This window comes from Abramis brama (assembly GCF_963993115.1).
Source record: "Abramis brama genome assembly, chromosome: 15".
Lineage (NCBI taxonomy): Eukaryota > Metazoa > Chordata > Actinopteri > Cypriniformes > Leuciscidae > Abramis > Abramis brama.
The window spans coordinates 33,905,764-33,918,684 of record NC_139977.1 but is presented as its reverse complement, the minus strand read 5'-3'; the positions used below and the strand labels follow the sequence as shown (position 1 = coordinate 33,918,684).

The following is a 12,921-nucleotide window of genomic DNA, read 5'->3' as shown; positions in this document are numbered from 1 at the left end:
TGATCAAGCAGACACAGAGACTGTGTAGTACCATAACATTCTCAAGTTTATTAAGGAAAAAGGCTCATATTTATACACAAGACTATCCATCCAATCATAGTACTCAAAGATCAACCCCACCATATTTGGCACATTAAGAAATATAATACCAAGGAAGAGAGGTCAGATGTTTTAATGTATGTGCGTGTCTTGAGTTCACATTTGGGTGCGAGTGTTTAAGTGTTCAACCCTAGTTCTTGTTTTGTCTAGATGTGTCCATGATGTGCAGATAACAACGAAAAGACGTTACTCAAGGGCAGTCTTACACAAGAACAGTCAAAAGTGGAGCCTAAGAAATAAGAAAATAATAACAATGGCCATTCTGAATGAATGAATTCTGTTTGGTTTCTAAACTAAAACTGAGCCCGGGGTCAGTAAAACTGCGCTCAGGATTAGTTTTTGAGCTGATCAGAACTTCTTCAGACTGGTTAATCAATTTTGCGATGTCCTGGTTCTACCAATGAGCAGCTAGGAGCACAGAGCGCACGCCAATGACCTGTTCGTCACGTGAACTCACAAGTATGCAATTGATCCAATTAAAATATACGTTTAACTGTCAGTGTTCTTGAAAACGTTTTTTTCTTGGTAAAATATCTATAAAATATTTTGTCACCCCATCATCTTGCAAGAGATGAGGAGAACTCAAGAGTGCATCCAACAGTGTTTCTTTGCAAATATAACAAAGTGTATTAGACAACATTTAGTAAAAGTAGTAATCCCCTCCTTGAACTGCTACATTATCGTGGTGGAGGGGTTTGAGTACCCGAATGATCCTATGTTGTCCGGGGCTATATGCCCCTGGTAGTGTCTCCCAAGGCAAACAGGTCCTAGGTGACGGGTCAGACTAAGAGTGGTTCATAAGCCCACTATGAAGCAAATAAAAGGGGGGCTCACCACCTTGTAACGGCCACCTAGTGTTAAGTAGTGTTCATGACATGAATGTTGATGTGCCTTTAAGATAACTTCTTCTATGGTGTATGTTATTGCATGCGTGCTGTTTTTATGTGAGCGCACAGTGAGAGTGAGATTGCTCGCGTAAAGAGGGAGATGGCCGCTCTACTGCTGACCGTTGTTTTAGTATAATGTGTTTACTTCCACTTTGATTTGTAACGTGTTTCAGAGTGTTTTCTTTTCCCTTTTAACATTCGCTCTTCGACATGTATGTGAAGAGTGTGCTTAACTGAGAGGAAACAGCTATAAATGCTCATGGAACTACCAGTTCGTTTGCACTGTCTTGTATTCTTCATCTGGGCAGCCTTCAAACTCTCTGACAGACGTTACAACCTGCGGGAGTGACCGTAAGGGGCCGGAGCAGTGGATCGGGCGACAGCCGAAGGCGTGGGCCCCGACGACCCGATCTCTGGACACGGAAGCTGGCAATCATATCCAATGGCAATTGCTTTGCAAATAAATCAAACAAAATTTCACTCCAAAGCAAAAGTAATCACCAAATTAAACCACTAGAAATTGTCAGATGCTGGCGTGCTGGTGGACCGGCATATGTTGTCTTTTGGATGCTAGTATGATCCCAGCAAGACCACAACAAAACTTGCTTCTGTGTTACATATCACATTTATGTTTACTGGTACACAGTAAAATCCTCAGTGTTAAACACTGCTCAGTTTTCATATAGTAAAAGTAACAGTGAAGCAATGTTGCAGTTAGTGAAATTATGTATTATTCACTCTACTGTGATGACTGAGCATTAGTGATGACACCAGCGGTTAACAAGCAGATTCACTGGAGATAAGAAGAACAGCAAGAACAGAAAAAAGAGAAGAGATGAGCAGAAACACAACTATTACAACTGGCTTACAGCCACACAGCCTTAGAGGAAATCAACTGCAAATAAAATCAATATCTCACCAGAGGATGATTAAAAAACTCCTAAAAAAGTATAACCATATTTAATTATTACAGTTTGCTTTATTTCTTTCATATATGCAGGCTGGGTTTTATAAACACAGAGGTCCCAAATTTAAGGTAGTTAGGAGGATTCAGGGGCATCGTCCCAAGAATATTTTGATTTCTTGGATCTACATATGTGCATTCCCAGCTAACACAATTATGTTTGGAGAACGTTTTACAAACATTCCATTTTGGTTGTGGAAACGTTGATTTGAAATGTTCTAAAAACGTGGAAATGTCCAGTTTGCATAACGTTGCTGGAACGTTATCTTAAAGTTAGCATAACGTTGCCGGAACGTTAAATTAAGGTTAACATAATGTTAATGGAATGTTCTTTCCCCCAAAATTTTATTAACAATACAACATTCAAAGAACGTTTATTTGTAACATTCCAAGAACATTAAAATGTCCACTTTCTGTAGTGTTATAATGTTATTTTAAGGTTAGAATATTAGAATGATGCAGAAACATTATTCTTTTCAAACTTTATTTTTTATCACAACCATGTGAATTACAAGTGCCCACTTTTTATTATCTAACTGAACACTTTTACAACACATAAAAAAGTTGAAAATGATTATGATATGATTTTCTTAAATATACATAAATGCTACATTATAGATTAAAAAAAAATACAAATATTTTCAAAACAACATTTTAATGAACAGGAAACAGTGTTAATGTTTTGGTGCCAAACTAGCACTGTGATCCAGTCTCTTCATGCTGTGGTCCAGTCTGTGGTCCAGTCTCTTCACGCTGTGGTCCAGTCTGTGGCCCACTCTCTTCATGCTGTGGTCCAGTCTGTGGTCCAGTCTCTTCATGCTGTGGTCCAGTCTGTGGTCCAGTCTCTTCATGCTGTGGTCTAGTCTCTTCATGCTGTGGTCCAGTCTGTGGTCCAGTCTCTTCATGCTGTGGTCCAGTCTGTGGTCCACTCTTTTTATGCTGTGGTCCAGTCTGTGGCCCACTCTCTTCATGCTGTGGTCCAGTCTGTGGTCCAGTCTCTTCATGCTGTGGTCCAGTCTGTGGTCCAGTCTCTTCATGCTGTGGTCCAGTCTGTGGTCCACTCTCTTCATGCTGTGGTCCAGTCTGTGGCCCACTCTTTTCATGCTGTGGTCCAGTCTGTGGCCCACTCTCTTCATGCTGTGGTCCAGTCTGTGGTCCAGTCTCTTCATGCTGTGGTCCAGTCTGTGGTCCAGTCTCTTCATGCTGTGGTCCAGTCTCTTCCAAGGTTATTATAGTTTTGCATTTTTCATTAGTTTTTTATTTTTATTTCGTTTTGACTTTTTGTTTTCAAATTCAGTTTAGTTTTAATTCGTTTTTAAAGTGGGTTTGATTGTTTATTTTTTATTTTTTGAAAATGCTTAGTTTTAGTTTAGTTTTTATCAGTTATTGGGCCCTATTTTAACGATCTGAAACGCAGGTATCAAGCGCGAAACGCAAGTAACTGCAGGTGCAGTTCCCTGGAGTAACCTGGAATTAAATGACAAACAGCAATTTTCTCTCTGGGGTTTGAACCTGTTGCTATTATACCGGCGGGATAAATGACTCTTGCGCCCGACGCAAATCTAAAATGGTTTGGTCTGAAGTAGCTTCATTACTCATAGGTGTGGTTTGGGCGTAACGTGAAATAAACCAATCAGAGCGTCATCTCACATTCCCTTTAAGAGCAGGCGAGCTTGTTCTAAAGCGGATTCCTATTATAACGGCGGATTTGCCAGGAGCGGTTCACAGCCGAGGAGACCGACGTTCTCGTCAGGGCCGTAAAACACAGAGAAGTGACGTTGGGGATGGAGAAACACACCCAAATTAACTTCGGTTAAACAGGCGTATGATAATTTGGGTAAATGTGTAAGCTAGATGTATGCTTTTATAATAAACTATCTATCTATCTATCTATCTATCTATCTATCTATCTATCTATCTATCTATCTATCTATCGTAATAATGTATGATTTGCAAAAATGAAAACTGCTGCTTCTGTGTATGAGAGAATCAAAGTGTATACGCGTTGTGCACACGCTACATTGATTATGGCCAAGCATGCGCCCTTAAAATAGCATATGAATAACATGCGCAATGCGCCACTGACTTTAAACTAGTTTTTTTCGGTCAGTGGCGGAATTGTTTTCTAAACCTGTAAAATAGCATGAGGGAACGTTTGCGCCGGAACACACCTCCCCTTTGCGCTGAACCTCCCCCGCGAGCGCAAGTGTATTTCTTAGTTAACCGACGTGCTTCTGTGGAAGGAAAAGTCCACTGTGCGCGGGTGCAAAATAGGAATGATACATGCGTCGGTGTACAAAGTCAATTGCGCTGGGTGCAAGATAGGGCCCTTAGTGTTACTTTTAGTCTTTTTTGTAATTTGGGTTATTTGTCAGGGGCAAGATTAAAAAAGGTCAAGAAAAAAGTATTGTGTAAAAATAGCTCAACAAAAACATCATACAATTTTAGAAATATGTATTCAACAATAACACCAGTACATAAAATTTACATATGGGCACAAATATGTAAACAGTCTACACAAGACTCCGCAGCAAGTGCAAAATGTGTAAGTGCAATTGCCAGGAAAACAAAACTAAATTTCCAAAAGACTAAAGACGACATACATGAACAGCATGTATTCAACCCATTTTGAGCAACACAAGACATTGCTGTCAGAGTGTCAGGAGCTCAGTCTGAGAAAAGAACATGAAAAAGATAAATGAACTCTAGAGGGTCAACACATTTAGAGGAACCATCTCAAAATTAACTAGGTTACTCAATGAATTGGACTGCCCAGCATTAGATGCATGTGCTGCAGCTTTATGGCAAATCATTGCAGTTGAATAGCAATACAATACTGCATATGTTGTACCTGACATCATTAATTAACAGTGAATATTTTGAAAACTTAAGTACACTGAGATCCAGAAAGCAAGATACTGCACCATCTCAGCTGGAAGCTGGTGTGGTTTGCTTTTCTATGTTAAGTTTACATCAACTTGTGTCCAACATGGTAAACAAAATAATGTAAGTCCCTTGCATTAATGAATCAGCTGTTTCAAATACAGCTTTTCATTTTTTTTGAGTGTGTGTGTGCGTTAGTGAGTGTGCATGGGTGTGAAAGAGAGAGAGATGGCTTTACTTCAGTCAAACAATAATTTCTTAACTTATTGATCTTGAGAAAAACTCACTGGGAAAGCGTTCCCTGAACATGGAAGGAAGGGACGTTGCAGAAGCCACATCCTGCCCGAAGGAAGGTAATGAGGAGAATACACATATGAACTAGCGGATTATTGCAGTACAACATATGGAATGTCACTGGGGTGGCTCCAGCCTAAGACAGGGGGAGACTCAACCAGACAGTGACGGCAGAGCAGGCTCTGCCGAGGGAAGACACGGGCTCGCCGAAGGGAGCCGTACCGTGGAAGAATACACATATGGGATCACCGTAGGGATCACAACATATGGACCCAGCCTAACAGAGGTTCCACACTGCTTACGAGTTGTAGGCCTAACACCGGACGATCCGCCACATCCAATGTCGGAGGGGTGCGGAGGAACTCAACAGGGTTCGATTAAAGGGAACTCAACTGGAGCAGAAATGGCGCACATATCCAGTCCATAGGAGGGGAATGGCGCAGCAAGCCGACACTTCAAACCGGGCTCACAGTGAAACTGGCTTCATGAGAAGGGAGCCCACGGGAAGCAACGGTTCGACTATGGGTATCGCCCAGCCCCCCAACTCTAGAATCTGTCAGCACATGTCAATGCCTAGGCGGGAGCACACACTCAGTTCAGAGGAGCTCACCACCTAAGTGGACACGATCTTGGGATTCTCACCAAGATAAGGCAGCCACCTTTCAGTGGGCCTACTTCACTTGGAAACAGCCTTCCCTCTCTGCTGATTTCCTAACAGACAAGAGCTGGTCGAGGTCCTAAGGTTTGCGTTCTGTGCACGTATAACCGCAATGAAGTGGACGGAGAGAGAAAGCCAGGGCTGGGTCTGCCTCCTCCGAGGCAGCGCTTGCAGGCTCACCACCTGGTCCCATCTTTAGGGAGAGGTAGGAACCTTGGGCACATATCCAGGTCGGGGTCTCAGCTCGTGAGAGTTAGCCGGCCCGAATTCCAGGCACAACCCATTGACCGAAAGCGGGCAAGTCCCTTCCCTCAAGTAGAGACCACGCGAGCAGGATAACTGTTTCTTTAAAAACAGAATTTTTAACTCACTGCCTGCAGTGGCTCAGGGGCGGTCTCTGCAGTGCAGTAGCACCAGAGATAAGACCCAAGAGGATAAAGAGGGGCGCAAGGATATTCTCTTGCTCCCTCCGGAACCTGACGATCAGGACGTGCTTCCCATGCTTCTGCATTATGATGTGCGTCAGAAAAACACAGAGGCAACATAATTTTGAGAGTGGAGGACAGCAACTCCAACCCATCTTGCAGGTTTAAGAGAGCACCGAAATGACCGAACGCCTTCAGGATCTCCTCACAGAGAGAAGATTCACTTCAACTGATAGGTTCCACTTCTAAAGGTGTAAGCACAACTTCCTCTTAGGGGGTGCTCGCAGAAGTGATGGTAACTACCACATTTTCCTGCGGTAGCCACCTGAACCTCCACGTCCACTTTAGAACCGGCCTGGAATCTCTCCAGGGGTCAGAACGCGGGTTCCATTATGCCCCGTCCCTGAGATACAGGGGAAGACAGGAAGCTTTCGAGGGGAACTAAGTCTGGTTGGGCCAATAAGGGGCAACTGTCAAGACCTGCTCCACTCCTGTCTAGCACAGTACGTGCAAGCTACCTGAGTGCACAAGACAGGAGCATTGCTCAACACTAGGTGTGAAGAAGATCACCGAGCTTCAGGAGCATCTCTGCTCAACACCTGAGTGTGATGAAGATCACTGAACTTGAGCGGACGCCAAGTGACCATGAATAGCACAGCCGCTTTTTAGAAGTGGGGGACGCATTTCTGCGAGGCCCCAGGGTCAGCTGAGAGCCAGTGTCTGTCCAAGGGTAATCCACTCGGACACAACTGGCAGAGGAACGAATCCGGAGAGGCAACAGATGTTAATGTGCTGCCCCAAAGTGGTCCCTGTCCAGCTGGATGCCTGGGAATGGAGTCTCCACCCTCCCTGGCCATAGGCTGTCGTGAGGCTCGTTGGCGGCACGATTGAGAAGGCCGGAAGAAAGAATAGTGGAATGAAGCGACCTCAGAAGCAACGGTCGCAATGCTGTCCTTTCAGACCAGTACCAGCTCGCTGAGCAGCGGTGGCTCAAAGCGAGGTGAACTGCGGCAGGCTGGGGTGATTGTTGTCACACCAGGCGTGCCACTCTGCCACGGTCACCTCGGGACTCGATCTTAAGCCAGTGCTGAAGCGGTCTTCATATGGAGGAAGCCATGTGGCTGCATCTACCATATGCCCCAGGAGCCTCTGAAAATTACTTCAGTTGGACCCTTTCTCACTTCTGTATAGCACCAACCGGACATACTCTCTTCTTGAAGAGGCATGTGGACCAAGTCCATCACCATACCAGAAAGAGATACTCAGCCCGTAGGTGAGATTTCTCTCTCCAGTTGACCTGAAAACCCAACTGGCTGTGGTAGGAATCTGTACTGATACTTCGAACCCTCAAACGCAACACGCAGGATGGCCTGTGGTGCGGAAGGCTAGAGAACTGAAGTACATGTCATTCAGGTCAAATGCAGCAGACCAATCTTGGGGGCGGGGCATTAGGAAAAATGACACTCCGTGTTAGCAACCTGGACTGAGGCTTTCGTAGAAAGGGCCCGTTCAAGTGCCACAGGTTCAAGATGGTCACGACCCACCACTAGGTACCATGAAGAGCGAGTTTATAAAAACTGGCCTTCATATCGGCTGGAGGGGGCGGCCATATCGCGTCCTTCACCAGAGGACAGCGACATGCGCGCACAAGACAGCAGCGCTGCTCAACACTAGGTGTGATGAAAATCACTGAGTTCCAGGTGCATCTCTGCTCAACACCTAAATGTGATGACTAACACTGAACTTCAGCGGATGCCAGGCGATAATGAATCGCATAGCCGAGTCTAATGGTACAGTCTGGTCTGGACCGGTTGGATGCTTTTTTTTTGCTTCTACAACCAGGCCCAGGATCAGAAGGCCACAGACGTACCCAAGGTGGGGCAGCGAGGTGGAGGACAGAGATGTGAGTGTGTAGTGCCACACTTATCTGTATCCACTGGGTGGCAGGGGATGTGTGAGAAGGCGGATGACCGGGTCCTCGAACCGCACCTGCCGTGCTGCCGTGCTGGCGAACAAGAGGGGGCTGAGGGGTGCAAGCCTTTACAGGGTCACACACCGCCAGATTGGCCCTCTTGGGACCCAGGAACAGAGGAATTTGCTCTTTCTTTGATGTGCGGGTACCGCTTGCCGCCCTTTTATTTTGGGAGCCAGCGGTGGAACAGACACACACTCAAACAAAGACTCCATCCGGCCCTCACCCAGGGGGAGGGAGTGGATCAGTGACCAACTCCAAGAGCATCCTCCTCCATCCCTGAGCGGCCCGCTCCAGAATGCTTTCGCTGTGGCTTGCCACCTGGCTTGGCAGCACCTGGAGCGGGCTGGGCATCCCTACTGCGGCCGGCTTGATGCTGAGGCCTGGCTGAAGGCTGCTGCGGAAGCCCAGTGGGAGCTGCAGCAGGGGAATGCCCTCAGTGACGAGCAGGCGGAGGAACTGCCACCGGCAGCGGGGTGGAGGCAGCAGCAGGCCGCCAGGGCAGGATGTGCCGGATGGCCTTTGTTTGTGCTTGGGCGGCAGAGAACTGTTGGACACAGTTCTCCACCGCATCACCGACCAGCCCAACCTGGGAAATTGGGGAGACCAGGAACCGAACCTTGTCCACATCCGCCATATCATCCAGGCTGAGCCAACGATGGTGCTCCAGGACCACTAAGGTGGACATCGCCAGACCGATCGCGCACACCACGACATTCGTGCCCCGGAGGATGAGGTCGGATGCAGTGCAGTGCTTACCTATGCGCGCACGGTCTGGGCTACCCTCGTGCATGGCCATGGGTGCCCTGGCCTGACAGACCTGTAGCAGCGCCATAGCACGCAAGAGGAGGTGGCTGGCCCACAGGCTTTGTAAGCTCTGCCTGTCGAAATGGATGAGAACTCACAGGCCTTAGGGGGGAGACGAGGATCCCACCAAAAGGCAGCGGCCGCCGGTTTCTGGACATTTCTGGATCTGGCTCGGGCAATGTTACACTCCCAGAGGGAGATAACACAGCCGAATCGCCATCTCGAGAGGCCAGCTCACCCTCCGATGCTGCTATCGACATCTTATCCTCTGGGAGAACCCCAATTGAAACGGCTGATCGGTCCATTACAGAGGGACCAGCACGTTTAACAGGAATTCCACTGGCTGCGGTGTGATGGAGGAGTGAGGAGCCCACAGGGAATGGTTACCGGGCGAGACATCCGTCACTATCCTCCGATCCTCCGATGTCATCACGCACGCCAATTCCCATTGGCTTGTTCAATAGTACTCGAAGACGATTGGCTCCCTGGCATGATCCCGATTCAGTCAACGTCGACTACGTCTGACGTTCTTGACTGAAAGGGAACCAACCTTTCGCAAACTTGCTTTCAACGAATACTCGTTTTCATGGAGACGCGGTGTGCACGGAGGGGAGGGTCTGTGTGTGTGTGTGTGTGCGCGGGTGACAGAGACGGAGGGAGAGCAGGGAAAGGAAATGCAGCTGAATGAATAGGTTGCGTGTTTTAATAGCGTTTGCAAAGACGACAACTATGGACACTTGCTCTATAATTTTATTTTTATTTTAGTTAGTTTAGCCAAACACACATTACAGTTTTTACAGTTTTAGTAATAGTTTTTTTTGTAATGCCTCGTTTTTATTTTTATTTCAGTTAACGACAATATTTTTTCCCACCTAGTTTTCGTTTTTTCGTTCGGTTTCGTTAACGATTATAACCTTGCCGTGAGCTCCTCATGCACCTCCGGGAATGGGTTGCTGAGAACCCCGAGTCGCCCACCCTCTAATGCAGTGATCGACATCTGATCGTCGTGGGGAGCACCAAAGGAAAGGACTGGTACACATCTCAAGGATGGTCCAGCACGTTCAGTTGGTAGCTCAACTGGCTGCGGAGAATGAGAGGGGTGAGGGTCTAAATCTAAAGGTGCGTAATTTTTTTTACCGTTAAATGTCCTTGGGGTCCAATTGACCCCACATTGAAATGAATGGGAAAATTTTAAAAATAATAATACTTTTTTCATTTTATTTGTCAAAAACTTAATAATAAATCCAGTATAAATCTGAGCATTTCTATATATAAACTAAGGTCTGGTCCTAAAGCATAAACACGAAGTGGTACTTATGTTTGAGTTCGCAGACGCTGACGTAGACAATTACCTCCACCCTCCCCACCACCACCAGGATGGTCCTGTCCACACCATCAGGGGGGTCGGCTGTGCCCCTTCCTTCGTCTTCAGGCAGGAAATGCAGATCTGCTACCCTCGGATAATTCACTACGGATGGGGCCTACGCCAAAGAACTTTATTGCTTGCTGGGCTGTCAATAAATGAATGCTTTGTTACATTATTATCTCCCGAGTCTTTCTGGTAGAACTTAACTGCTTCAATAGGTTACTCTTCAAGAACTGGAGAATAGTAGTTAATAGTAGTTAAGCGGACATGCTTAAAAGAGTTCATGAATCACATCTGGGTATTGTCAAATGCAAAGAGAGGGCAAGAGATGTGATGTTTTGGCCCAGCGTGGCAAAGCAAATTGAGGATGTTGTGTTAAAGTGTGCTATCTGTAATACTTTCAGACGGAGTAATACCAAAGAGCCACTCATCTGCCATGACATTCCAGACAGAGCATGGGCGAAAGTAGGAGTAGACTTGTTCCACTTTGACAGAGGTGAATATTTGGTGTGTGTAGATTACTTTTCAAAGTTTCCGGAAATTGCTAAACTCACACAGACAACAAGCAAACATGTGGTGACAGCTCTTAAATCCAACTTTGCGAGACATGGGATCCCTGATGAAGTGGGGTCGGATAATGGTCCACAATTCTCAAGTGCAGAATTCAAAGCATTTGCAGAAAGCTGGGAGTTTGGACATACCACCTCTAGTCCTGGATTTCCACAGGCAAATGGACAAAGTGAAAGAGCAATCCAGACAGTCAAGAACCTGTTAAAGAAAGCACAAGAGAACCAAAGAGATCCTTATACTGCACTATTGGAGTACAGACATGCTCCTATGGATGGAATCTCCTGCACAGATGATTTCAAGAAGATTCCTTGTGGGAATTTCAGTAGTACAAACTTATCATGTAATGGACAACAGCCTTTTAAGAAGCCCTTTACAAGTAGCCTACAAATAAGTAAAAGTGAACAACATTATTTTTTGTTATACTTATTGCAATGCTAAATACTAGTTGACAAATGTTTCTAATACATTATAAGTTGGTACATTGTAAAATATTTTTTTTCACAATATTAAAATGATAATAAATACATAAATATTTAAAATATATCATAGTAAGCATAAGTGTTTATAAAGTACATATATTTTAAACACTACAAGCTTAATCATTTTGCTATGTTCTTATACAAAGTACTCATAAAATGTATTTTAATTAAGAGCTACAAAAGTATGTTTTCTTTAAATACACCAAAACTTCACTAAAAGTGTGCTTGTGTTTAGAATATTTCTTAAAAGTGTAATTAAGCATATATTTATTACCAATGTACTTAGTGCACTTTTTAGAAATATGTTGAAAGTATGCTTATTTTTAAATATATTTTTAGAAAATATACTAAAGTACAATTATTTTACAGTGTATTAAAAGTTGTATTGTAAAAATAAGTATAAGCATGATGCTATATACTTTTAATATATTTAAAGATAGTACAATTTTTGTTGGTACATTTGCAATGTACTATTAAAAAAAAGGAATATATTTCAAATACAATAAAGTGTACTTTTTTCCCACTAGGGAAATCACCTACTTAACATTAATCTTGCACAAAAACAGAGCATTTTAGCATTTAGCTTTTAAGCAATTTAGCATTTACTCTCTCTTTCGAGTGCTATCGGCAAAGCATGCTGGGAAATAGACATCCCAGCCGTTTCAGTTCAAATTAAGTTTGTCTAATTTAAAAGGAATTATTATTAATAAAAAAAAAAACACAAAACATTGAAACAGTTCAGTTTACTTAAAAATATATCAGTTTTGTGAACTTGAAAGAAAAATAAAGTGCTAAATACTCATAAAAGTTAATTTGACTAAACTAATTAGTTTAATTTGAGTTTGTCCTACTAAAACCGATTAATTATTTTGAGCGTAAGGGTTTCCTGTGAGAATGATCAAGCAGACACAGAGAATTTGTACCCTAACATTTTCAAGTTTATTAAGGAAAAAAGCTCATTATTATATACAAGATTAAGCAAAGTCATCCAGCTCCTTCTTTGGTTGGTCAGTAGAACATGCCTGCTTCTTTTTTGAGCCAATCAGAACATTACATTTATATGTATTTAAATTCAGCCAATCATATTGTATTTTGTGATAATGACCGGCTGACTTTACAGACTTACATTACAAAACTGTTGTATGACATGGTTCATGTTAGTTTCTCATAAAATGATGATCAATAATTACAATACATTTGATCTTCTTGCTGTTCTTGTTGTCATCCTCTTGAAAGAAAAATCTGATTTAGTTCTAGATCTTCAGTCACTATTAGTAAGATCTGAGTTTTTGATTGTGATCACATCACCTTAATCACAGCAGAACATGCGCACGTTATTGAGAGCGGTGTCGTCTCCTCTTCCCTGTGGCGCTTCTACCCGGGTCTTGATGCCGCAGATTCCTCTTCCCATACAGGTATGGCTCCAGTGGCCCCAGTTGCCCCAGTTTGTGCTTTCACCCTCCAGCACCTCACCTCCACTGCAGGTGAACCTGGAAAAAATTCAGATGTGACAATAT

General features: G+C 44.1%; 2 protein-coding genes across 3 annotated transcripts in view; one reads left to right on the top strand and one right to left on the bottom strand.

The window, feature by feature from the left end:
* LOC311097554 (vitelline membrane outer layer protein 1-like) overlaps nt 1–12,921 on the top strand; it is a 202,617-nt gene that overhangs the window by 101,442 nt on the left and 88,254 nt on the right. The gene's annotated exons all lie outside the window — the stretch shown is intronic.
* The window catches only part of LOC311097556 (vitelline membrane outer layer protein 1-like), a 64,690-nt gene that overhangs the window by 50,727 nt on the left and 1,042 nt on the right, over nt 1–12,921 (bottom strand). The gene's annotated exons all lie outside the window — the stretch shown is intronic.